This window comes from Podarcis melisellensis (genome assembly GCF_964234715.1).
Source record: "Podarcis melisellensis genome assembly, chromosome: 9".
Lineage (NCBI taxonomy): Eukaryota > Metazoa > Chordata > Lepidosauria > Squamata > Lacertidae > Podarcis > Podarcis melisellensis.
The window spans coordinates 62,324,166-62,351,354 of record NC_138541.1 but is presented as its reverse complement, the minus strand read 5'-3'; positions in this window follow the sequence as shown (position 1 = coordinate 62,351,354).

Genomic DNA, 27,189 nt, shown 5'->3' with positions numbered 1-27,189 from the left:
TGGCAGACCAACACGGCTACCTATCTGTAACAGAAGCTATCCCAGTTTCTCATTTGATCCCAGAATGTCCCACATTTCCTTAGGATGCCCCTATTTTCATCAGAGGGTATGGAGTTATGCAACCCCCTAGCCAAGGAGATAAGTAACTACACGACCTTTGGAAGACATTTGAAGGCAGCCCTTTGTAGGAATACTTTTTAAAATGTTTAATGTTTTATTATGTTTTAATATATGTTGGAAGCAACATAGAATGGCTGGAGCCACCCAGTCAGATGGGTAAGATATAAATAACAAAATTATTCTTATTATTATGGAATAGGTAAAGGACCCCTGACAGTTAAGTCCCGTCGCGAACGACTCTGGGGTTGCGGCACTCATCTCACTTTACTGGCTGAGGGAGCCGGCGTTTGCCGGCAGACAGTTTTCCAGGTCATGTGGACAGCAGGACTAAGCCGCTTCTGGTGAGAGCACAGCAGTGCATGGAAATGCCGTTAACCTTCCCACCAAAGTGGTACCTATTTATCTACTTTCACTTTCGAACTGCTAGGTTGCCAGGAGCTGGGACCGAGCAACAGGAGCTCACCCCGTCACAGGGATTCGAACTGCCGACCATCCAATCGGCAAGCGCTAGGCTCAGTGGTTTAGACCACAGTGCCACCCACATCCCTATTATGGAATAGGACATCTCTATTTTCTGTGGATAAATATTGGAGGGTATGCTGTAGCCAAGAACATACTTTGCTTACCCATCATGGTTAAAAAAAGGCTTAACTATGACTCTGTGCTTAGACAGCATACTGAGCCAAACCTTGGCTTAGCTGCTATGATCCACTGATTTAAAAGGACTAAGGAGATGCAAAATGGGTGTGAGGTCATCCTCTTGAGCCAGTATGTTTGCACAGTCCTGGTAAGCCACTGCTTGGCTTCCTGTGATGTGCAAACCAGACAATAATGAAAATACTGAAAGAGCACATCCCGGCCAAAGGTGAGCAATTTAAATCCCATTGATTTCAGTGGGAAAGTGTTAAGTACATGAGACTTAAAAATCTTTAACTTTGGCTGAATTGTATCCCAAGTGATTAAAACAGGTTCACTCCATAAACTTTACGGATTAACATTTCGAGGGTTGAATGTGTTGGCTGAAGGCAGTCTTTGTTCCATCTGGTATGCTAGAAATGTCAAAAGCAGTGGCATTCAATTTTTTTTTCATTAGCTGTCCTCAGTATAACTGAAATAACATCTGTAATAGCTGCTAACAACAGTAGGCCTTTTAAGAATAATAAGGGGAAATAACAGATAAAAGGGAGCATGTTCCCAGTATGCTTCCCTGGAGTCCTGGAAATAAACAGAAACATAGCACAAAAGGCAGCACTACATTATTTTCCAAAATGAAAAAGAAGGCTGCGAGCAAGGTCTTTTCCATAGCAAAGGCACTTTACTAGATGCCCTCTGGGTGGTAGGGGTGGGGAGAGACGTTTTTAGTTAGGTCAAAAATAAATGCAAAAACATAGGACTAGATTTTAAAAGCCTTTCTTTGAAACTAATAAAAGAAATCAAACAGGGGTGGAAGGATAGGCTCTTACTCTTTCCACTTGTCACAGGCTTGAGGAACTGGCAAGAAAGTTTGCCAGAATTTTAGTCAAGATTAGGAAAAGTATAGCTCTGGAAAGACTCCATAAAATGGTACAAGGTGTGCAGCACAATCTTATATATGCTTACACAGGAACAAGGATGGGGAGGAAATCTGATTCTGATTGCATTCAAATGTAACTTACCTAATATGCCATTCCCTATAAAATATTTGTTCTTCACAATACATAAACCAAAATGCATATATCCCTTGAAATGTGCACATCTTTGAATTTTGCCACACAGTATTTCAGCCAGAAACGGTAGAGCAAAATACATATATTAAGGGAGGGTGTGTATAAAAATGTGTATGTTAATAAAAATTACATACAAAAATACGTTGTATTAGATAAAATCCTCTGCAAAAATGTGTACATTAGGCAAAAGTGCATTTTTAAAAATGTGTTAGGTGAAATGCAAACCAAAATGCTAACAAATTTTCATGAAAATTGTTGGGGTTTCCCCACCAAATTATAAACCAATGGAGAAATGTGCTGAACTGAATTTAAGATTGGAAAAGCAAGAAACCTGAGAGAAACTCACATTGATAGGTGTCAATCCATACTCAGAAGCAAGGATTGCTGAGAATAAATCCCATTGAACTCAGTGGGGCCTACTTTGGAGTAGACTTGCGTAGGGCTCTGTCAGAATTTGTCAATGGGTGCTTTGAGTACTTAACAGGTCCTATTCTTGCTGATTGTGAACACAACCAGACTGGAAATTGCCTGTCATGGTGACGAGACAGTGCTATGAACATCCGCTGCACCCTTGTACATAGAAATGAACAGCAGAACCAGCAGTAGCCTGGGGTTCTCAGAAGAAACCTGAAACACACACTTGGGAACCTATACCACAGCATGGGAAGAAAACAAAGCATCTAGCTGATAAGCTGATAGGGACTCAGCATGCAGGGAGAGAAGCAACACAAGAACTGTGAGTGACACAATTCTACAGCTCTGGGGAGCAGGAAGGACAAAGATAGAGAACACTTAAGATGTCATTAGACTGGATGGGGGGGGGGAACACTACAGTGGTACCTTGGGTTACAGACGCTTCCGGTTACAGACACTTCAGGTTACAGACTCCACTAACCCAGAAATCGTACCTTGGGTTAAGAACTTTGCTTCAGGATGGGAACAGAAATCGTGCTCCGGCGGTGCAGCGGGAGGCCCCATTAGCTAAAGTGGTACCTTAGATTAAGAACAGACCTCCAGAATGAATTAATCCGAGGTACCACTGTACTGTTTGAAACTAGGACCTCTGGTCATCATCAGAAGGTTTTGGAATTCCTGGAGTAAGGGAGCAAAAACTCACCGGGTCTCTTCTAAAACACTGAGACAGACTTGGAGCTCTGAAGGAAACTAACTGCTGCAATCTGCTGTCCAACTCTCAAATGAAAGAATCTGCAATGGAGTGCATCTTTTGTGGATTCAGTATCAATGTGCTGGACCACTTCCAACCCATTGCCACTCATTACCACTTCCAGACACTGGTTGATGATGATACTTTGCTCTACATCCCCCCAATGTCTGCTCCCAATGTAGATGTTAAATTACAGGAGCAATGAGATTGAACCCTGAAGGATTTCACAAGAAAATTCTGACACAGCCAATCAAAAGTCACCAGGTCCTATTCTCTGGGACTGCTCTTGTATGTGGGAGCAGAGCCACAGCAAAGGAGCTCCCCCCTCCAAATCAATATTATCAAAATTTGCTGAAAGGTTACATTCGCTTCCCCTGTGTCCTTTTCCCAACAAAGATCATCAAATGGGGTGAGCAAGGCTGTTTAGGTCTCAAACCAGGCTTGAAGCCAGGTTGAAATGGGTCTAGATAGTTGGCTTTGAGAAAGCAAGCCTTTAGATAAGAAATGCTCTAAAGGAGGAGACGAGACACCCGAGCAGCCCAGGAAGTTGTGATGTTCAATGGCCGTAAGATGCGGGAAGAAACAGCACCAGGCAGGAAGTGTAATGGAAGAGTATGATCTACGAGGATGTGGCTGAGCACTGAACATTGTACACCAGCATTCTACACTGGATAGCTCAGTTGGTTACAGCATGGCACTGATAATGCCGAGGTTGTAAATTCAATTCCCATATATTCCTATATGAAATTATATAGGAATATATAGACTTTGATAACTATCCATTGGATTTTTTATTTCTCCATAGGTTATGATGCAATTTAAATGTGTCAAAAGGCAATTCAAATACATGTTCTCAGAGAAATTGTTTTAGAAAAACTAATGTGGAAATGGAATGCAATTAGGGTTTAAAACATGCAAAAGTGACTTAGAACAAGGGTTGCTCTGGGTTTTGCTTAGCACCAAACTGCTGCCTTCCTCTCTTTGGAGCATCACTAGATGACTATCTTCTAGGGAGCAGCTTTAGTTTCCAAGATGAGAGAACCAAGAATCCTACTGTTTATAAAGCTTGCAGGGACAGGAACATTAAAAGGTAGGGAAGTGTGGAATAGTTTTATTAGTCCTTTCAAAATTAGTTTGGCTTTCCTTAAACTCATCACAGTTTTCAGCTACAGCAGGACATCCACATTTCTTTCAAATTTCAGTGGAAACCCAAGGATGTGATGAACTCCCCCCTCCCCCTCCACAAAGTTTGCTAGCTATTTGGTATCTCTTTGGACTTTGTTTGAAATTCCTCAGATAGCTCAACTGAGGAGTAACACTGGAACTTGTTTCTAATTTCACTTTCAGTGGAATCCTGTTGGCAGTGCTACAGAAGACAAGATGACTAATTGTGCAAAAATCAAGTGGGAAACTCTGAGTGAATACATCATCTATGGCCCTTGTTGTTTTTTTTTGCTGGCTACATCAGAGCTCATCCTAAATGTTCCAAAAAGGTATCTTCGAATAGCAGAAAGATGATGTGTGGCATATGGTGATAACCTGAAGCACATGTACGGTGAGATTTAAGATGCCACAAGAATTAGAGATGTCAACTGCTATCTGCTCATGATAAATTATTCCAATACATATATGGGATGGAACACCTCAACTTTCTAAGAGAATTCCAAATACACTTTATTGCCTTTGGTTATGCATCAATTCAGCCTGACTTGAACAGTGAAACCTTGGGCATCTTCCATTCCACTGATGCAAAGAAGCCCTCGAATATAGATAGATGCAAATAGAGTCACAAATAACAAAACAAAAGCCCAGCAGTAAAGAAATAGGGCACATATAATATATGAAAGGATGGAGGATAAAGAGACAGTGGAAATATATGAGAAAGAACTAAAAGATACTACATAAAATTAGCAGGTCATATGCTACTGCCATCATCAGTGCCAGAGGGAGAGAGCAAAAGCCAGAGGGATTCCAGAGAGCGTCCAGGGATCGGGAGAAACAGCCCATCTTCTGGGGAAGAGAATCAGCGTAGCACCAGTGGGAAAGGGGGGCAGATGGGGGAAGCGGCGAGGCGGTCCCATGACTCCTTGCCTGGGACCAGCGGGGAGAGTAGGGGTCCTCCGTTGCCCACGCCCTCCTTGCGCAGAAGGCTTTCGCGCAGAGAGGGTAGGCGGAGACTAGGCGTCAAGGAGCTTCTTTGCTGGAAGAAGTTTAAGAAATGCCCACTGACGGATTCTGCCAGCGACTGAGTCAGCCACGGGTGAGTGGCGTCTGGACAGATAAGGTTTACTTAGGCAGCCAGGCCAGGTGTTCGCACCAGCCAGGGAGATAGTTGCCTGCTTATGCACGAGCAACCCCTTAGAAACCTTTACAGATACCCAAGCAGAAATCTACAATGTATTTAATCATGTATTTTATTTAGTGAGAAGAACCAGGGCTGCACTGAATTTTTGCCTGCAAAAGTGTGTTTTCAGAGGATGTGGAAAACTCCATTCCAATTCCATCTTGCAAGATTTTTCATCCATTTCCCATATCTGCTGCTGCTTGTGGGGCATAGGCTATATTTTCTTCAAGAACAGAGTGCAGCCAATTAGGGATCAAATGTGATGGAGTAGGAAATGTTCTCTTCCTCTTAAGAAAGGTTTTTTGTTTTTGTTTTTTAAAAAGGTTTTTAAAGGACCCCTGGAATGGTTAAGTCCAGTCAAAGGCGACTACGGGGTGCGACACTCATGTCACTTTCAGGCTGAGGGAGCCAGCGTTTGTCCACAAACAGCTTTCCAGGTCATGTGGCCAGCATGACTAAACTGCTTCTGGCACAACAGGACACCGTGACGAAAACCAGAGCATACAGCAACCCCATTTACCTTCCTGCCACAGTGGTACCTATTTATCTATTTGCACTGGTGTGCTTTCAAACTGCGCCGCAACCCCAGAGTTGGCCACGATTGGACCAGGCAGCATATCCAATGGTCAGATATAAAGAGAGTTGTAATCCAACTTCTGAAGGATATCAGATTGGATACTGCTGTTTTCCAGGTTTATACTTAAAGGTATCCAATCTGATATCCTTCAGAAGTTGGATTACAACTCTCTTTATTTCTGACCATTGGATATGCTGCCTGGGTCTGATGGAAGCCAACAGGTGGGGGATACCATGTTGGCTATCCTTGCCATAAAGGGATAGCTATTTCATTTTTTTTTCATTTATTTAAAGACATTAACATAATTGCAAAAAAATTCCAGTTGCAGACTTATCTGTATCAAGTAACATCATCCTCCCTGCTTCTACTGTCGTTACACTAAAGGATGGTTGGTGTGAACTTTACTGTTGCAAATTGTTTCCTTTTGAAATTTCAACCGCACCATTGATATTGTTGCCCAACGCTTTGCAAAAACCTAATGATGTTTCATAATGAGGCACTCGGGACTGCCTTCTTTAATTGAAGCACAAGTGTGTTCTGTCTTATAAACTGCACGGCCTTTAAAGGCTTCTTCTATATGAGCTGATGCTCATTGATTCTAGAGGTTTGCTTTGTACTAATGCATGTTGAATGAAGATTAGCAGTGACACGCTCCTAATGAAAGATCAAATGAATTGCCAGAGTTCACATGAGTGTAAGGGAATTTTTTGTCACTAAAATGTCATTGTAGTCTACCACTTAATCTTAATTAATTAAGTGACAATGAGCCATCTAGCAAGCTATTAAAACTGAACCCAACTCTATTGATTGAAATATAGGTATGCTTGCTTCCAAGGATGAAGTTCCTCTTCGTTGGCAGGACTGATTTGATGAATCACATGTAATGCAATACAGTCTGTCTCAAATATGAAACCAAACTAATTTAGTATTATAGGAGGTATTCCCATGAATAAAAGCTCACCAAATGCTCAAAGCAGATGTTAGGCAATTTAAGGAGAGGCTGGTGAAATCCATACATTACTTGAATGCAGTCCTAAGAGAATCTATAGAGATTTGGCTGATTTTTATCAATCTGGGAGGAATTTCCCTCTCAGGGCATGGAAAACTAGGTGAGCAAAGTCCTACAGATGGGGTGCTTTCACAGGTGATGGTATTCAGAATATTGGCTTGTTAGTCCTTACTCTCGAAAACCACATGTACTGATAACAGAGCACCAATATTTAGATTGCCAAGTAGTTTGCTTATTATCTGCACCAATATCAAAGACATTATATTCACTGTAAGGAGAAATGTAGATGTAAGGGGCTTTTCTTTCAGTTCATAGAGTTTTGAGCAATTTTCAGAGGCCTTTCTACTTGGAATAATAGGTTTGGAATTGCCCAAGAAAGATGTCAGATTGTTTTTGTATGCCACAACTGCAGCCATAATTTTGCTGGCCAAAATTTGGAAACCACAAGAAGTACCAACAGTGGAGGAATGGCAGATGAAGATGATGGATTTTTCGGAGCTAGCCGACCTGACCGGAAGAGTCCATGACCAGAAAGAGGAGGAGTACCATGAGGAATGGAAGAAGTTTAAAGAATAGTTAGTTAAATATGTTAAGATAAATTAAATAGAATTACTTACGAGTATCAGATTGGCCTAGGATTTAAATATGTGATGTTGTAGAATTCTATGGATAAAAGATAAAATGGAAAGAAAGAAAGAGGTTAATGGATCAAGTAAATTTTATGTGAAACTAGTTTTGGAAAACTGCTACAATGATTTATATGGAAACTCAGTCAGGGGGATTTGAGGAAGTCACCCAACAATGATAACAAAAGTGGAATTTTTATAGTTAGGATATATGTTTGTTTGCTTGCTTGCTTGCTTTTCTGATGTTTTTTGTCTATGTCTGTGGATATGTTTGTTATAAATTTGGAAAATCTAATAATTTTATGGTGGGAAATAGAGTTTTGGGCAATATTATTATTATTGTTGTTGTTGTTGTTGTTGTTGTTGTTGTTGTTGTTGATATTGTTGGGGATAAGCAGTGTCCAGTGCACAGCGGAATGATGAAAAGTATGAGCCAACATGCTCTATACTACTTTATTTACAGTTCAAAGCTGGTAAGTTACAGAAAAACATCTTCCCTCTGCCGGAGCAGAGAAAGCGTCATCTCTCCTCTAAGGCACGGAGAGAATCACAAACTGAAACTGCAAAGAACAGTGAAAAACAGGAAAACAGTGTACGTCACATCCAGTCTCCCGTTCCCGTGGGAAACCCAACAGTACAGACTCTGTGGAATGTAAACAACCTGTCTCGTGACAAGCACTTCGCTGCACAGAGAAGAAAGCAGAAACCAACATCCTCCCCCTTTCTGTGAACATCTCTGGGCAGCGTGTTCGTACAATATCAGTACAAACCCAACTTCTGCACATAGGTACAGTGTTGATCCCTTGATACAATCTTGGACAATACATCAGCAGGAATTTGATTACCTGGCATATAGGACACCGTTACGAGTCCCTTCTGAATACGTTCCCTAGCATGTTGCAATTTCAATTGCAAGTGCTTCGTGCTTTGCTTACAACCTTCAGAATTCAGCAAAGCCAAACATGCTTTGTTGTCCTGGTAAACCTGGATTGGACATTTGACAGGAATTTTCATGTCTTTGCACAATTGTAACAACCATTCACAATCTTTAAGTGAATAAGACAGTGCATTCAGTTCAGCTTCACAAGTACTTAAGCTAACTGTTGTTTGCTTCTTGCATGACCAATCAAATAGACCCTGATTGTACATATAGCAAACTCCAGACGTACTTTTCCTGTCTGTAGTGTCACTTCCAAAACTTGCATCTGCAAATATCTCAAGACCACCAGACTTCTGATTGTTAAATCTCAGTCTGTAATGCATAGTGCCTTTCAAATACCGCGCTATGCGTTTCAGAGCTTTCCAATCCTTAACAGTAGGATTGTTGACTTGTCTGCTTAGCAAATTACAGCTAACAGCAATGTCTGGTCTTGAACATCTGGCAATGAAGTTTAGCTTGCCTAGCACACTTCTGTACAGTGTAGTGTCAGAAAATGCTTCTTCAGTGTCATCTACCTGATAACCTGTTATCATCGGTGTGTCTACAGGGTTAGCATCCATCAGGTTTAGTTTGCTTAACACATCAGCAATTTTCCGTGACTGGTGTACTAGAATGCTACCATCTTGATCTCTCTCTATTTCCAGAGATAGGTAGTTGTTTACCTCACCAAGATCTTTCATGTCAAAGTGCTCTTTCAGTTGAGCTAGGGCATTATTGTACATTGTGACATCTTTCCAAAAGAATAAAAGATCATCAACATAAAACAAACAATACAGTTTCTTTTGCCCCTCCTCTTTGACAAATACACATGGATCAGATTTCCCTTGCTTAAAACCTAGAGAAAACAATACTTCAGTGAGTTTTGTGTGCCAACACCGTGCACTTTGTTTGAGACCATAAAGGGACTTTTTCAGAGCACAAACAAATCCCTGTTTTACCTGTACGCCATCAGGTGGAAGCATATAAAGTGATTCACCTAGAGATCCGTACAGAAAAGCTGTATTCACATCATGGTGACTAATGTGTAGATTTTCCTCTGCAGCTAGCTTGAGCATAAGCCTAATGCTCTCATACCTCACTGTGGGTGAGTAGGTCTCGTGATAGTCTTCACCTGGTACCTGTGCAAAACCTCTGGCTACCAATCTGGCTTTGTGTCTGACTATCTTGCCATTTTGATCAGTCTTGGCTTTGAAGACCCATTTGCTTCCAAGCAGTTTCATTCCTGGAACTATTGGAACTAGGTCCCATGTTTTGTTCCTTTCCAAGGAATCAAGCTCAGCCTTCATGGCATTTAACCATGGCTCAGCTTCCTTTGAATCCAAATCCTGGATTTCTTGGAAACTTGAAGGTTCAAATACCTTCTTGGAGCTTTTAACAGCTGTTACTGCTACTTTGGCAAACTCATCAGCAAATCTCTTTGGAGGTCTGCCTTTTGTGGCTCTCTGTGACCTGCGAATTAGCCTTAAGTCTTCAACACTCTCCTCTTCCTTCTTAGGAGAAAAGTGACCTATTGTGAACAATGGTTCCTCCAATTCTTGATCAGAGCTTTCAGAGGGTCGCATAGAGGCTTTCGCACTCTTGAAATCCTCTGAATCATCTGATTCAGTTTCAGACTCAGAATCAGAACCTTCATCAGTGGGAGTGGGTTGTTGTGGTTGCTTTTGATTATCCTCAGTCTCATCACTGTCATCAGGATAACATTGGAAAATTCCCACATTCTCCCCCCACTTGGCATTGTACTCAACACTTCTTGTGAGCTTAATTTCCTTAGAGTCAGTCATCATTATTCTGTAAGACCCTTTCTGATAACCCAGAAAGATACCATGCAATCCACGCTTGTCTAACTTGGAGTTTTGTGGTGAGTGAACCCACATGTCCGAACCAAAAATTTTCATGTGTTTGATGTATGGCTTCTTGCCAAACATCTTCTCATAGGGGGTACAACCAATCGCTGAAGATAACCTGCAATTATAACTGTAAACAAAACACGGGAGAGATTCGGCCCAATAACTCTCTGGAAGATTTGCATCATGCAGCAAGGTTTTTAACCCTTGAAGCAATGTTTGATTTGCTCGTTCCGCAAGTCCATTCTGCCATGGCGAGCGAGGACTAGACAAATCGTGTTGAATTCCTTTCTCAGCCAGAAAAGCTTCAAACTGCTGAGAAGTGAATTCTCCCCCCCGGTCAGTGAAAAGAATTTTTATCTTCTTACCATGCACATTTCCCAACCAAGCACAGAATTCCTTGAACCTAGGAAAAGCCTCTGATTTCTGCTTGAGATTATACACAAAAATATACCTGGAAAATGCATCAATAAGAACCATGAAGTACCTATTCCCACCCAAAGAGGGCGCTAGTGGTCCAACCAAATCAGCATGAACAATTTGGTATGGTTCTGTAGCTTGCCTACCAGACACCTTACCTTTCGCAGCCATTTTCACCTTGTTTGCTGCGCATGCCTTGCACTTCATGTGGTACCTGCAGGGTTTAATAGTCATACCTTCAACCAAGGCAGGCATTTTAGATACTGCCTCAAAATGCAAATGACCAAATTTTCGATGAAAATCGTGAATACATTCTGCATGCAAACTTTTGTTAGAACCTGCAATGCAACAAGTGTCATCTTGCACAACATCATCATAATACAAAAGAAACAAACGATCAACAAATTCAGCATACAATTGATAATCATTTTTCTTGGTGATGATGCATCTATTGTTTTTAAAGGAAACGTCAATTTTCTTCTCAATCAGCTGTCCAACGCTGAGCAGATTATGTTTCGCGTCCGGCACATAAAGAACATCCTGTATCGATAAGTCCAAACTGTGAAGAACAACAGTTCCGTAGCCTTTACTGGGAATGGTGTGGTCATCCGCCTGGTGAATCGCACCTTCCTGCGGTGTAAAAGACACGAACAGTCGCTTATCGTTGCACATGTGATGTGTTGCCGCTGAATCAACAACGAAGAAAGATCTAGACGTCTTCTGGACCTCTGCAACCTCTGCAACCTTTGTAACCTTTGGAGCGTAGCGTGAGACCATTGCCTTGTGCTGCGTTGTCCTGGACACCGGACCTTTGCCTTTGCTCTGGCCTTTTCCACGCGATGAGCTTCCGCTGCGCTGCTCTGTCTTGGCCCTGGGATATTTGCATTCCCTCTGCATATGGCCTAGACGTCCACACGAGTAGCATTTCACTGTCTTCAAAGCTTTGGCGCCATCTGGTGGTTCCACTGCACTATGGGATGACGTCTGTGAAGACTCCCCCTTTCCCATGCAGCCAGCACCCCGCCGATCTGCTTCATTCTGAATCATGGCAGTATCACAAGCTACTGTGAGTTGAGCATTGGCTGATCAGTGGTATCAAATCCCCCACTTGCCTCATCCAGCCTTCTGCAGCTAGCCATCATGACTTTGGCACTTGCCTCTTGCATCATCTATGCTGGCTTAAATCAGACTGCTTTATACAAGCTGTGTCTGTGTACAGCTGCTTCAATCGAAAGGCAAATTCTAAACAGCCTCTGCCTTGCCTGAGCCTCTTTGCTTATCTGCAGCTGCTTCAAACTGCATTCCCAAAGGCAAGTTCAATAGCGAAAGTCCCCAAGTGCTTTCTCTATGTTGCCCTTTAATTCTTGCTGCGTCATGTCTGCAGCTGCTTTGAAACTGTAGCATTTGTAAAAGTTACTTTCACTTTCCCAGCCATCCAAGCCACTACGCTTGTGCCGTGGAAAACGGCTTTAAAAGTTCAAAGTCCAGCCATAAAGCCATTAATTAGAAGCTTGCAGGCTGCCCGGAGCAGTAGCACATACCTTCATCAATCATCTTGACGCGCAGAGCAGATACCGTGCGTTCCGTCTCTCTGCTGCTTTCCGATGCTTTGCCGGCACTTCGTTTCTTGCTCCTTTGTTCCTTTGCCAGGAGCCCGACTTCTGGAGTGCATCCTCAAAACACTGCATTTTTCTGGGCCCGAAACCAAATGTTGGGGATAAGCAGTGTCCAGTGCACAGCGGAATGATGAAAAGTATGAGCCAACATGCTCTATACTACTTTATTTACAGTTCAAAGCTGGTAAGTTACAGAAAAACATCTTCCCTCTGCCGGAGCAGAGAAAGCGTCATCTCTCCTCTAAGGCACGGAGAGAATCACAAACTGAAACTGCAAAGAACAGTGAAAAACAGGAAAACAGTGTACGTCACATCCAGTCTCCCATTCCCGTGGGAAACCCAACAGTACAGACTCTGTGGAATGTAAACAACCTGTCTCGTGACAAGCACTTCGCTGCACAGAGAAGAAAGCAGAAACCAACAGATATAACTAGTTCACAAGCATATAGGATACTGTGTGAATGGACATTGCAGCTCAAGGTACTGGTGATATTGCATAAGGTAGGGATGGGAAACCTTTGGCAATACTGCAATTTCCATCAGCCCAGACAAGCATGGCCAACGGTCAGGGATAATGGGAGCTGCAGTTCTGCAGCATCTGGATGGCTAAATGTTCTCCACATCTGGTTATAAGGAGGGTCTTCGAAAGATCTTCAGTGTTGATTCAATTTTTTTTCATCCGCTGAAACATATACGAGGGATATTATCAGACCTAGAAAATACTTCTAATCTTGCTGTTGGTAGAATCAATTTCTTCTTGCTCTGCTTATGTATGAAACATCCTTCCTCCATTACCCATAATGTCTCCACACCTTTCTCTTTCACTAGAGCTTTGTTTTGCTTAAAGCCATGGAATTTAGTGAATTAATTTGTAATTGAACAAAATCACAATTAGTTTAATCTGCATTTCATGTTTTCACAATATAGATGTATAGATTGCCCTCTCTGTTGAGGGGTGGTTTAGAAACAGAATGTTTAAACAATAAGATTGACTAAAAACGTGCGTATGTGTGTTCCCCTTAATTCATCAGCAGTTTTAAATTGCTTAAAATTAGTCTTAATACACATACTTCTAAAACCTGTAGCTGGCAAGCACTATCCTCAAAGCGGAATGTCACTATGATTTTGCCTACTGTTCCATATACATATACTGTATCCTCTAGGTTTCCCCCACTTAAAACTTTTGTGTTATATGCAAATTTATATAGTTTTAATCAAATAATTGATGGGTTGACTGAAGCTCAAACAATTCATCAATTAAGATTTTTCTAAAATTGGATGACAGCCATGCCTTTAATATCACTCCTAATAGCTAACAGCTGGTGAGTTCCGATAGGATTGTAACAAAAATGGAGCCACTGAGAAACAAAAGGGATATATCGGTATGCTTGGGAAGCTCCCAAGGTTTACAGAAGTACAGAAAAAGGGGGATGTAAATAGGCACCCCCACAGCACAATGAGAACTGAGGAAAAGGGGGGAGTAGGCAGCAATAGAAAACCAGAAAATGAAGCCAGGAAGAAAAGGAATTGAGTATTTTGGTGCAGGTCATGGCTGGCTGAAACTCTGAATGGGAACACTGCCACTGCAACTTTTGTTGTTGTTGGGGTTCCTATCTGTATAGGTCCCCACTGCTTTATTCTCAGTTTTGTCCTTCTTTTTTCTAGAGCTATATAAATTTCATCCACTCCTGCAGAAGGTTATTTAGGCTGAACTTGCTTATAAAATCATGAGTTTCAACCTGTTTTAAAGGTAAAGGTAAAGGGACCCCTGACCATTAGGTCCAGTCGTGACTGACTCTGGGGTTGCGGCGCTCATCTCGCTTTATTGGCTGAGGGAGCCGGCGTACAGCTTCCAGGTCATGTGGCCAGCATGACTAAGTCGCTTCTGGCGAACCAGAGCAACACACGGAAACGCCGTTTACCTTCCCACTGGAGCGGTATCTATTTATCTACTTGCACTTTTGACGTGCTTTCGAACTGCTAGGTTGGTAGGAGCAGAGACCGAGCAATGGGAGCTCACCCCATCGCGGGGATTCGAACCGCCAACCTTCGATCGGCAAGTCCTAGGCTCTGTGGTTTAACCCACAGCGCCACCCACGTCCCTTTCAACCTGTTTTACTGATACACTATTTATGTTTTGTAACTGATATCATTGATCTAGTTACAGGTAGGTAGCCGTGTTGGTCTGCTGTAGTAAAAAATAATAATAATAAAAAAATCCTTCCAGTAGCACCTTAGAGACCAAGTAAGTTTGTTATTGGTATGAGCTTTCATGTAGACGAAGGCTCATACCAATAACAAACTTAGTTGGTCTCTAAGGTGCTATTGGAAGGAATTTTTTTAATGATGTCATTGTGGTTGTTTTTATGGGTGTTATTATATGTACTATTATGTTTTCAAGTTGAGCACTGCCTTGTTACATTCTTTTATGAAAGTGAATTTTGTAGATACATTTTTAGGCATTTAAACAGGGCATATGAAATCATGGGTACCTGTTTCATTGGTCAAAAGTTGTTTGGTAAATTACTCTCACGAAATAGTAAGAACTGTTGTAACCTTGTGATGTAGAGGGATGCTGGCATGGTCCGGAGTAGCTCTTTAGTGTAAGTGTAAGAGTAAATTTTAAATACAGTGGTATCTTGGTTGTCGAACCTAATCTGTTCTGGGAGTCTGTTCAACTCCTGGAACCGTTCGAAAACCAAGGCGCAGCTTCCAATTGGCTGCAGGAGCTTCCTGCACTCAATTGGAAGCCATGGAAGCCACTTCAGATGTTTGGTTTCCAAAAAAGTTTTGCAAACCAGAACACTCAGTTTGGGAGTCAATTTGTTTGGGATCCAAGCCATTCGAGAACCAAGGTACCACTGTATATGTCTGCTACTTTTCTAGGCATAAGCAGCCTGCTATAAGTACTAGTTATTCAAAGACGTTCTGTGTATATTAACCTCACTAAAGGCATAATCTTCCTGATACAATGGCTTAATTTGATCTCCAGGCCACTGCTGATCGTTCGGCAAACAGAATAAAGGGTATGGGGCGATGCTATGTAGAGAATGGCGGCATCATTATATAAAAGGTCAAGATCATTATGTAGCAAAAATAAGGCATTCTAAAATGATGTGCATACTCTTATTCAATGACCTAATGCTTAATGAGCAGTCAATGCTTTGGGGATAATATTCGGGAAATGCATGTAATATATAACAACTGATTACTAAATGACTTCAATAATAGAATAATGAGATATACAAAAGCTCAGAGGTGATTGGTCCCCTTGGAAGTGTTGTTCATCTACAAGAAACTTCTGGGGAAGTCATCCTGTGGCTGGGGGTGTACTGTCATCAGTATGTTGATGACACACAGCTATACCTTTCATTTCTATCTTCAGATCCTAGGCAGCTTGTAGAAGTTACTGGATATTATCTTGGGGTGGATAAGGGCAGACAAACTGACATTTCTAGGTAAGAAACGGCCCTAAACTAGCCCTAAACGGCCTCGGTCCAGTATACCTGAAGGAGTGTCTCCACCCCCGGTTTGGCAGAGATGACGAGCAGAATCTGAGACCAGGGGAGAGAAACAGCAGAAGAAGATTGGAAAAAATTTAAAGACTATTTAAAGAAATATTGTAAAATTAATGAATGTTAAAATGACGTTGGATTAGAAAATAAGTGGTTATTAGTGGTAACGGTTAAGATAAAGAAAATAGATAACATTGTAACTAAGTTAAAAGCAAGGGAAGGATTTGCTGAGATATTCAGTTAAAAATTGGGATACAGAAAGGGGAGGTACGAGGAAGTCGGGAAAGTAAGTTATAAGAAAATAAGGGTTGAAATTATACGTGTTTTTTCTTTTTCTCTTTTTAGTTTTTTTCCCCTTATGTTTTTGTCTTTGTATGTTTTTGTTAAAATCTTTGAAATTTTAATAAAAATTTTATATAAAAAAAGGAGTGTCTCCACCCCCATCATTCTTCCCAGACATGGAGGTCCGGCACCGAGGGCCTTCTGGCGGTTCCCTCACTGCGAGAAGTGAGGTTACAGGGAACCAGGCAGAGGGCCTTCTCGGTAGTGGCACCTGCCCTGTGGAACTCCCTCCCACCAGATGTCAAAGAGGAAAACAACAACCATACTTTTAGACGACATCTGAAGGCAGCCCTATTTAGGGAAGTTTTTAATGTTTAATAGATTATTGTATTTTAATATTCTGTTGGAAGCCGCCCAGAGTGGCTGGGGAAACCCAGCCAGATGGGCGGGGTATAAATAATAAATTGTTATTATTGTTGTTGTTATCATCATTATTATTTAAGAAGGAGATGTTTGGGGTCAGGAGATCACTTACTCCAGAAGGTGATTTACAGCTAGTCAGTCTTCATCTTAGGGGTTCTCTATGTCAGGCTGCCTTCAGAGATAGCCTGAAAACTTCAACTGATACAAAATGCGGCCCTGAGATGCTTGGATTATGAAACAAGCCATTACTGCACCAGCTACTCTGGCTGCCAGTGCAGTTCAGGGTCCAGTTTATGTTAGTGGTTTTAATTTTTCGGTGGGAGGGAGATTTGGAGGCCAGCCTTCCTCTGCTAGGAGAAAGGTTCTCAACATTTGGTTTCATGCTTGCTTGCTTCTTTTCTTGAGCACAGGATAGGCAGTAGGGTGGGAAGTGAATGAATAACCTAGGCAACGTGGTGCCGTCCTCTGTTCCTCCACTGCGTTTGCCAAATTATCACAAAATATGCATCCTCCTGGCAAGGAATGCATGCACAAAAAATTCAAGAGCCCTTGAAAATCAGCATTCCCCTCCCTTTGCCCTAAATTGTGCTCATAATTGCAGATTCAACATCAATTTCTGCTGAGGAAAGTCTGGCCTTTCACTACTTCTAAAGAAACAAGCCAGTTTACAGAACACACGGCTAGCGACCTGCATGTGGATTAGCAGGTCCCAAACTGGGTTCTTGTTCAGGGAAAGCTGATTAAATTGGCCATTGAATTTCACCAGTTGCAAAACATGGAGGTCCCACTCAGGTGACAACCTCTCAGGGATTCCAAGGGATCTAATAGGAATTCTGATAATACTAGTAGAATTTCTCAGTGGTCAGTCATGTGTCCTTAGTTTAGCCTGCACATCTACTATTGTAAAGCATTTTAATGCTGTTGGCGCTTAAGTAATGGGTAGAAGGAGCACTTCAGAATTAAATCATACTAAAGATGCTGGGGAAGCTCATTATAGCCCACTGAGAATGTTATTTCTTCTGGCGTCATTTCATTTCAGCATGTTATTTTATACTTTAACCCTATTGGAAGCTAGCTAGTGTTTAATTATTCTTACATGAACTCTGTTATGTAAGAAAATGTAGCCATTAGCAGCTCCATTGTTGTAAAATCCCTACTCTCTGAATATGGAAGATATTTATTCACAGCTCTTGAATGAGCCTTGGGATTTGCTAAGCAGTCAATGTGTAGAGTTTTTGTTTCGCTTTATATGAAAGCCAGAATATTCCTTTCTCAAGCAATTTACTCAATTACACATTTACTGCTACCCAGTATTCCAAAGCTGTGTTTGATGTTAATAAAGCCCTAAAAATGAAGTCTAGGGTTTTGGAGGGGTGGGTGGGAGTGTAGTAGACATTGGGACGTTTGTCGCTGCTGCTGTGGTTTGCCCCCCGAGTCAAAATGAAGATGGGAGACAAAGGTTATGAAGACCATCTCTCAGAGAGCTGCAGCAATAAAGAACACAAGAAGTCAAATGTCTGTTCAGACTAAATGCTAAGAACTAGGTATGATGGAAGTTGCCTCTGACTCTTATATGGATGCCACCACTCCAGCTAGAGGCCTAGCACCTCAGAATGACAGGAGTGAGCCTAACCTTGCCAACTCACCATGAAGGTGAGTTGAGGGGTGACCCAAGCAAGAACACCCTATGACTTCTGGATGCCACCTCACCATCACCCTGTTAGTTTCTGTTCTTGCCACTGTGCAGCTGCTTGAAGTCACAAGACTCTGTTTACATTCCAGAGACCTTCAAGTCTCACGGGAGGGGAGACGGGATGTGACGTTAGTTGTTTCCTGTTTCCTTTGTTCCTTTGTTCGGTTGCTCTCTGCTTTCATAGAGAGAGGATGTCTTTTCTGACTGAGTAGCTTAGAAATAAAACTCTTTACAATGTAGCCCAAACCTCTTGTCTCTTTCCTGTGCTGGAAACTCTGCTGAATGGAACGTGCCTTGGAGCCTTATCAAAGGCTCAGGTCATTATAAATCGGGAGGGGATTCTGAAGACTTGGGGGAAGAAAATGAGCTTTATCAGCTTGGCCGAGCGGAGATCCCAACACACCCAACCTTCAGGCTGGTCAGCAATGTGAGGCAAGCTGGCAAGTGCCCATCCCCTGGGTTATCTGCAGAATTACCCCTTTGCATGGCAGCTCCTCACATAAGGGAATGCCACACAATCAGGAACGCTGTGTAACACATGCAGCCAATCACACAAGGAAGTTCCCATGCAGACAATCATTCTCAACACGCGGTCGTTGGAAGGTGGAGGTACCGCTGGTGATACCGTGCTTGAAATGAAATATCATTTGGCATCAAATACCTGTGTTTGTATGTATAGACACATAGATATGTAGAACCTGCAAAATGTATATGGATGATATTCGGACAATAATCAAGGACAGAATAGCCACCTGAAAAATATTGAACATTAACGTTTACAAAACAAAAGTTTTGAAGAGATTTTAGGAAGCAGATTAATGCCAACTCTAAAGAAGGGCTTGTCCACACTTACCTTTGCTCAAACATGTCTAGGCCCAGGTCAGAGCTTTCAAGATTTTTATCATTTTTTCTTCCCCCAGCACTTTCCCTGTGAAATCCTGCTCTTTACAGCTGAAAACAACTCAGTGGAAACCCAAATTGTCATTTGCCCCAGTTGAGCACAGAAGCTCAGGATTTCCTTGGGAAAGCGGTGGCTGCTTGGACATAGACCAGGACAGCATTTACTTGTGCTTGGAAAAAAAGAGCTGAAGTTAAGTGTAGATGAGAGCTAATACGGATATACTGTTGCCTGACAAAAATGCTTGTGAACTACTCAGAGAACACTTGGCGTATGCTATAAAAATATTAAGATGACAGGCTTGTTTTCCATTTCAGCCACTGCTTTTTATACAATGATACATTGCTTGAAAATGGAAGTATTTTTTTTTATTTATTTAGGACCTTGCCGCACTATTCCAGTGGAGAAATTTATGTCTGCATTATTGACTCACATTGAGTTACAAAGGACTGTGGCTTTCAAAAGAAATGCCATTCATTCGCGACAACAGAGAGAACTATTTTGTTGCTTATTTCTAGGTGTATTCGAAGACCTTGAATGGGGCGAGAGGGTAGCCACCAACGATTTGGAAGACTGGTTTCTCTTTTCTTTCTTTTTTAAGCAAAGATGATGGGAAGGAGGACAAAACACAATAATGTCATCTTGACACAGACCATTACCCGATACTTCCTGTAGAGATATAGAGCACAGCTGACCTATTGCCTCTTGGATGACTGCAATTGATATAAATATTTTATTTGCTGAGGCAGTATTGTCACATTGTGATCACATCTCAGTTGCAACGCGAGTGTCAATTTCCCCATCACTGGGGGAAATTGCATCACAGGAAATTATACTGAATTTGCTGATAGTTGTGGGATATAAAAATAAGTACAGCTGTGAATTCCTATGAGGTCAGCATTTGGGTACTACATCTAGAGGTTATCAGAGTAATATATGCCCTACCTATGCAACTCTTTTGGTCGGGGACTGGCTGCATTTCACATTGTTCTTTATATTCTTGATGCAGGTTAAATGTAGTTCCAGGAGCAATGAACAAGATCTTGTCTGGCTTGGGATTTCTTTCCCCTCTGATATGCTTATGGGGCATTGTTGTTGTTGTTGTTTAGTCGTTTAGTCGTGTCCGACTCTTCGTGACCCCATGGATCAGAGAACGCCAGGCACCTCTGTCCTCCACTGCCTCCCGCAGTTTGATCAAACTCATGCTGGTAGCTTTGAGAACACTGTCCAACCATCTCGTCCTCTGTCGCCCCCTTCTCCTTGTGCCCTCCATCTTTCCCAACATCAGGGTCTTCTCCAGGGAGTCTTCTCTTCTCATGAGGTGGCCAAAGTATTGGAGCCTCAGCTTCACGATCTCTCCTTCCAGTGAGCACTCAGGGCTGATTTCCTTCAGAATGGAGAGGTTTGATCTTCTTGCAGTCCATGGGACATCATTTTTTTGATGTTGAGCTTCAGACCATATTTTGCACTCTCCTCTTTCACGCTCATTAAAAGGTTCTTTAATTCCTCCTCACTTTTTGCCATCAAGGTTGTGTCATCTGCATATCTGAGGTTGTTGATATTTCTTCCGGCAATCTTAATTCCGGCTAGGGATTCATCCAGCCCAGCCTTTCTCATGATGAATTCTGTTAAATAAGCAGGGAGACAAAATACAGCCTTGTCGTACTCCTTTCCCAATTTTGAACCAATCAGTTGTTCCATATCCAGTTCTAACTGTAGCTTCTTGTTCCACATAGAGATTTCTCAGGAGACAGATGAGGTGATCAGGCACTCCCATTTCTTTAAGAACTTGCCATAGTTTGCCGTGGTCGACACAGTCAAAGGCATAGAGCCCCATAAGTTCCTGGGGGCAGATTGTCCCAGTCTTACTGTTTTTTTCGGAATCTCTGTAGAATTTCAAGTTGCATAGTCAGCTATCTCACATAGGACACCATGATGAAAGTCAGCACAATGAAATGTTATCTTGAATGAGGGGGGATTAAACACTTACTGGCCTGCGGGGTGATGCATTTATGCTTGGAAGCGTGAAATGTATTTATCCCTATATTAGCATTCACATCCAGAGATACTAGTTGGCATAGAAATTCTCCAGCACTATAAAGCTCAGCTATCCTGCTTGTCTTTGACCTCCTGTTGCAGTGAATTCCGTATGCTGACTGCAGCTTAGATAATTTTTGTGCGTTTGACAATACCTGACAGTTTGATTCCAATTTATATGCAAAGCATCAATCCAAACGTGATTTGAAACAATAGCATTTTCTATTTTCTGGGATAAAAACACACACACACAGGATTATAAACAGAAACACTGCCAGGCCTTTCAGAAAGAACAGTTTGGTTTCCAACCTGTTATTCCAGCAAGGTGACTTTGCTCTTGGATTAGTTAACACAAAGGCAGGGAATAGGAATTTGAAGAGCAAAAAAATAAAATTAAATAAAAACCAATAACCTTTTCTGCAATCTGCTCTATTTCATATTATAAGAAGTCACTTTTAGATATCTTCTGCTGTGCATGCAGCTCTTGAAAAGTCCAGACTTTCTTTACAGTGTCAAGCTGATGTGATCTTATGCTAAAACTCGGTTTGCTAATAGCTTGCCGCAATGTCTCTAGCTAATTGACAAATTTTGTTTTTTGCCAAAGCATTGGCCTGTATGTTTAATGTCAGAAGAGTAGCTAGCCTGGCTCTTCACTGGCGTCCTAATTCACATGCAGGTGTTGAACATGATCATTAACATGCTACATGTCATTCCCTTTGAATTATTGTTTTGTTTACAAAAGCTCTCAGATTCAAGAATACTGTGACCATTTGATGCCCAATGCTAATAGCATTTTCAGAATTCTTTTCTATATTTCCACTATAAGCCCAGTCCTATGGATGAGCTTCAACTTTGTCCCATGTTGTGTGGAACATCTCCGAGAGATGTGTCTAAACGTTCTGAAACTTTTTGGCTTTCCAGAAATGTTTGTGTAATAACATAGGCTACGTGTACAAATTCTACGTGGAAATGGAAATGCTAAGCAACCTGGCCTTGTTGAGTGCTTAATAATAATAATAATAATAATAATAATAATAATAATAATAATAAATTTTATTTATACCCCTCCCTCCCCAGCCAAGACTGGGCTCAGGGCGGCTAACAACCAATAATAAAAAGAAGCTGATTAAAATGCAACTTAAAAAACAAGATTAAAATACATTAAAACATTAAAATGCAGCCTCTTCACAGGAGGAGAAAGAAAAAAAGAAAGAGGGGGAGGGAATAAAATTGATTCTAAGCCAAAGGTCAGGCGGAACAACTCTGTCTTACAGGCCCTGCGGAAAGAAATCAGATCCCTCAGGGCCATGGTCTCATGAGATAGTTCATTCCACCAGGCTGGAGCCAGTGTTGAAAAGGCCCTGGCTCTGGTTGAGGCTAATCTAACTTCCTTAGGGCCAGGGACCTCTAGGGTGCGATTATTTATGGACCTTAAGGTCCTCTGTGGGACCTACTTAGACAAGTAGAGCAGCCACCCCTTTGCAGATGGCTCTTCCCAATGTGTGGACAGCTCTTAAAGGCCTGGAAAGACAATGTGTTTGCCCACAGTAATTCTGCAGTGCCCTTAACCTGGGTAGAAAGAGATCTGGGGCTCCTTCTTCTGGCAGTGACAGGTAAAAAGTACTCCGTTCCTCTAACATGTCCATACTGAGGTTAGCCATGAGTGGCAGCCCTTCTCATGAGGCCACCATATTCATGGTCTAAAGTTCTTACCGGCAGGGGAATTGATGAGTGGGAGAGGGACAGGGACGCATGGAAAGTGGAAGGCTTTAACAAATTATTTGCAAATAGGTAACATATTAGAGTTCCAGAAAACAAAGGCACCCAGGCTCCCAGGCTCTTGAGTCTATTTTGGGGTTCCTAAGTCTAGGGAGCCTGGTGCTTCAAGTCAGGGGTCAAGCTGTAGATCAGATGCAGAACATCTAGGTTGCACTCAGAAGGTCCCTATTTAACCAGGCAACTGATGGCTGAAACATGCATTTCCTGGCAACCTTGAAATTATTAGCTGTGAGGGCATGTGCTTGTTTCACATAGAGTCGTATCTTGGATCTCAAACGCCTTGGCTCCCAAACAAATCGGCTCCCAAACAAACAAACCCGGAAGTGAGTGTTCTGGTTTCCAAACGATTTTCAGAAGCCGAACGTCCAGCACAGCTTCCACGACTTCCGATTGGCTGCAGGACGCTCCTGCAGCCAATCAGAAGCCGCGCCTTGGTTTTCAAGCAGTTCTGGGAGTCGAGCAGACTCCAGGAATGCATTCTGTTCGAGAACCAAGAAACAACTCTACTCTTATAGGTTCTCGATGTTATTAAATGTTTTTAGATGCTGTTAGAATGTTTAAAATGTTTTCAGGTGGTTTTCTTATTTCATTTTAAATTGCATTGTTGCATACTTTGGTGTTTGCTATCCATTGGAACAAAGGGTTTTAAAGAATTAATTAATGTTTGAAATATTGACCCACATTCAGAAAGATGGAAAAATGTGGCCATGGTGTATCATATATAGGGTATATTTAACTACAGCATCACAACCTGGGAATATGCTTGGTGCTGGGTTACTCTTTATATATATATATATATATATATAAAGAGAATATATTTCAGTTTCTGTTTAGATTGGATTTTTTCCCTTTCAGTTATGAAATATTGCAAAACCTAAGGGATATATTTAATAAACCAAAAGACAGAGCCATCCATGTACCACTCTCAGACTATTTATTAACTGTCTTCTGAAGCAGTTTGAATGTTCTATAATAAAACTCTTACTTAGCCATTCTTTCTGTTTCCCTGGCAGGTCACACTGAAAGGTAAAGGTAAAGGACCCCTGGACGGTTAAGTCCAGCCAAAGTCGACTATGGGGTTGTGACACTCATCTTGCTTTCAGGCTGAGGGAGCCGGCATTTGTCCACAGACAGCTTTCCAGGTCATGTGGCCAGCAGGACTAAACCGCTTCTGGTGCAACGGGACACCGTAACAGAAACCAGAGAGCACGGAAATGCTGTTTACCTTCCCGCCACAGCAGTACCTATTTATTTACTTGCACTGGCATGCTTTCGAACTGCTAGGTAGGCAGGAGCTGGGTCAGAGCAACAGGAGCTCACCCCCTTGTGCAGATTCGAACCGCCAACCTTCTGATCAGCAAGCCCAAGAGGCTAAGTGGTTTAGACCACAGTGCCACCCGTATCCTGCCACCCGCAGGTCACACTAACCATATACCCATCCCTGTGCCTCTACGCTGCATACAATCATTATTATGGGGCAGATTCTCCCAAGCTAAAGCCACTGATTTGAATGTAAGATGATGATTATGGCTAGAATCCTGTGTATGATGATCTGGCAGAAAGCCACACTCAACACAGTGCAATTTACTTCTGTGTCAGCATGGATAGGGGTTGTGCTGTAACCTTCCCACTGAAATCAGTATGGAATTAGAGATGCTTGAATCGAGAGAGAGAGAGAGAGAGAGAGAGAGAGAGAGAGAGAGAGAGAGAGAGAGAGAGAGAGAGAGAATGAGAATATTATAATAGCATGCCATATTTTGTATATTTTGGTGCATGCACTCTGGAGTTGCCCATTAGTGCAGCCTCTCTGTCTTGAAGTGACTGTAGAAGCAGGTACATTATCCACACACCTGGGGCACTAACTTTTGAAACCCTTATTTTGGGGTACAATTTAGGGAGGGGTAGAGAACACTTTTAATGACAAACCTAGACAGCATCTTAAAGAGTAGAGACATCTCCTTGTCAACAAAGGTCCGTATAATAAAAGCTATGGTTTTCCCAGTAGTGATGTATGGAAGTGAAAGCTGGACCATAAAGAAGGCTGATTGCCGAAGAATTGATGCTTTTGAATTATGGTCCTGGAGGAGACTCTTGAGAGTCCCATGGACTGCAAGAAGATCAAACCTCTCCATTCTGAAGGAAATCAGCCCTGAGTGTTCACTGGAAGGACAGATCCTGAAGCTGAGATTCCAATACTTTGGCCACCTCATGAGAAGAGAAGACTCCCTGGAAAAGACCCTGATGCTGGGAAAGATGGAGGGCACAAGGAGAAGGGGATGACAGAGGACAAGATGGTTGGATAGTGTTCTCGAGGCTACCAGCATGAGTTTGACCAAACTGCAGGAGGCAGTGGAAGACAGGAGTGCCTGGCGTGCTCTGGTCCATGGGGTCATGAAGAGTCGGACATGACTAAACGACTAAACAACAACAGAGAACACTTTTAAGCCCAATGGTCACTTTTCCTTGTGTTCCCATGTTCGGGGGCCACAGTGAGGGTGTCTTTGTCCCCCAGTAAATGAAATAGCCAATAGAGTTTTTGTGGCAACTCTCTCACACACAAATCATTTAAAACTTTCCTTATAATAAAGGGCAGAGGCCATGTTGACTTATATATTGAGCAGATGCATCAGAAAGATATAATTCTGCTTCAAAGAGCTTGTAGTGTGCTTTATTTCTGACACTTTAATACTGCTTTACTAATACTTTGATACTAGTTGTGGAATTTCTATGAAGAATATAAATACAATAATTCTAGATAAACAGAGGATAAACTTTACTCTGCAATTTATAGTAATCCTATATTCTTAAAGGATAAGATTTTCTTTGGCAATATGGTGCGATCAATCACTCAAGTTCTGACAGTTTTCTGTTAGTAACTTCTAACTATCTCCTAAGATCTATTTAGATGTGGACTGTAAAAATGAACAACAGGCAGGATGATTGACAACCAAATATGGACAAAAATCCATATTGCTTGGAGGGAAATCAGAATTCAGTATATAGTATCTGGGAGGAAATTCAAGAAAAGCATGATGCTGAAACATACTGCCCATTATGTATGCTGCTGCTTCCTTTTTTTTGAAATACCAGTGATGTACATCAAAATCATAAGGGCAGCACTTTAAAACATACTTTGTAAGTGTTGCTGTTATTTATTAGCTTATTTTAAATACTATAAAGAAATGAATTCATTGTTGCCTGCTATTCCTATTGTCAGGACTGCCTCCAGGTCCCAGCTCACAGAGGACCAACGCCCAGTTGATTTAATGTACAAAAGTCTTTATTGAAGTTTAGTTTCCATTTCAAACCCCAGAGCGTGCAGCCCTACGTCTTGACTTCAGATCGGCGAAGTCCCCTCTGAATCACTACCCCTTCCGCACCAGTTTAAGATCATAGCCCGGCTCCACCTCCTTCGCTGTTCCTTCCTCCGCTGGGTCCTTCTGCCCCCTGGGGTTTCCTCCTTCCTGGACTCGTCTGACGCTGACCCTCCTGAGTCTTGCCCTTCCTTCCGGCGGGCTTTAGGACCTGGCTCCCCATCCGGGCTACCTGCTGTGCCGCTCGCCTGTACATTTGAACTTGGCGCGTGCGCCCAGCCGGTAACCTTCCTCCTGACCCTTCCCCCGCTCTCCGATGTGGGCGTGGTCAACCCTGACTCATCTCCTCTCGCTGGTGGCGAGAACACTGTTCCCGATTCCTGGGACTCCTCCCCCCTACTGTGCTCTGGTGGGGAAGCTGGTCCTGATTTCCAGCTGCTGCTCAAGGAGTCCTCGCTGGCCCATTCCTTCTGGGGCTTCCCCTTTGGCACCCCCCTCGCCCTGGCCATGGGCGCTCCCTTCTGTGAGTCTTCCGATTCGCTGGTGAGACTCGTGGAATCTCTCTGACCACTGTCACTGCCTACTCCCCCCTCGGATTCCTCCTCCTCGCTCTCCATTTGCTCCCTCTCCTGTGTCTCTGCTCCTGAACCCCTGACACCTATGTTCATTTTAGAAGGGATTTCACTAAATTGCCTTTTTTAAAAACGAAAAAAAAAGAACTACAAATGAAAGACTCTCAAGTTATATGTACATAGAGATTGGTGAGAATCTCCTACATATTTTTATGAGCTGTATTTTTTAAAAAAATATAATGGGATAATATTTGTCCAGAGAGCTTCCATTTGTAAAAGCACCAAACTCATATTTGCCCTTCTTTTTTC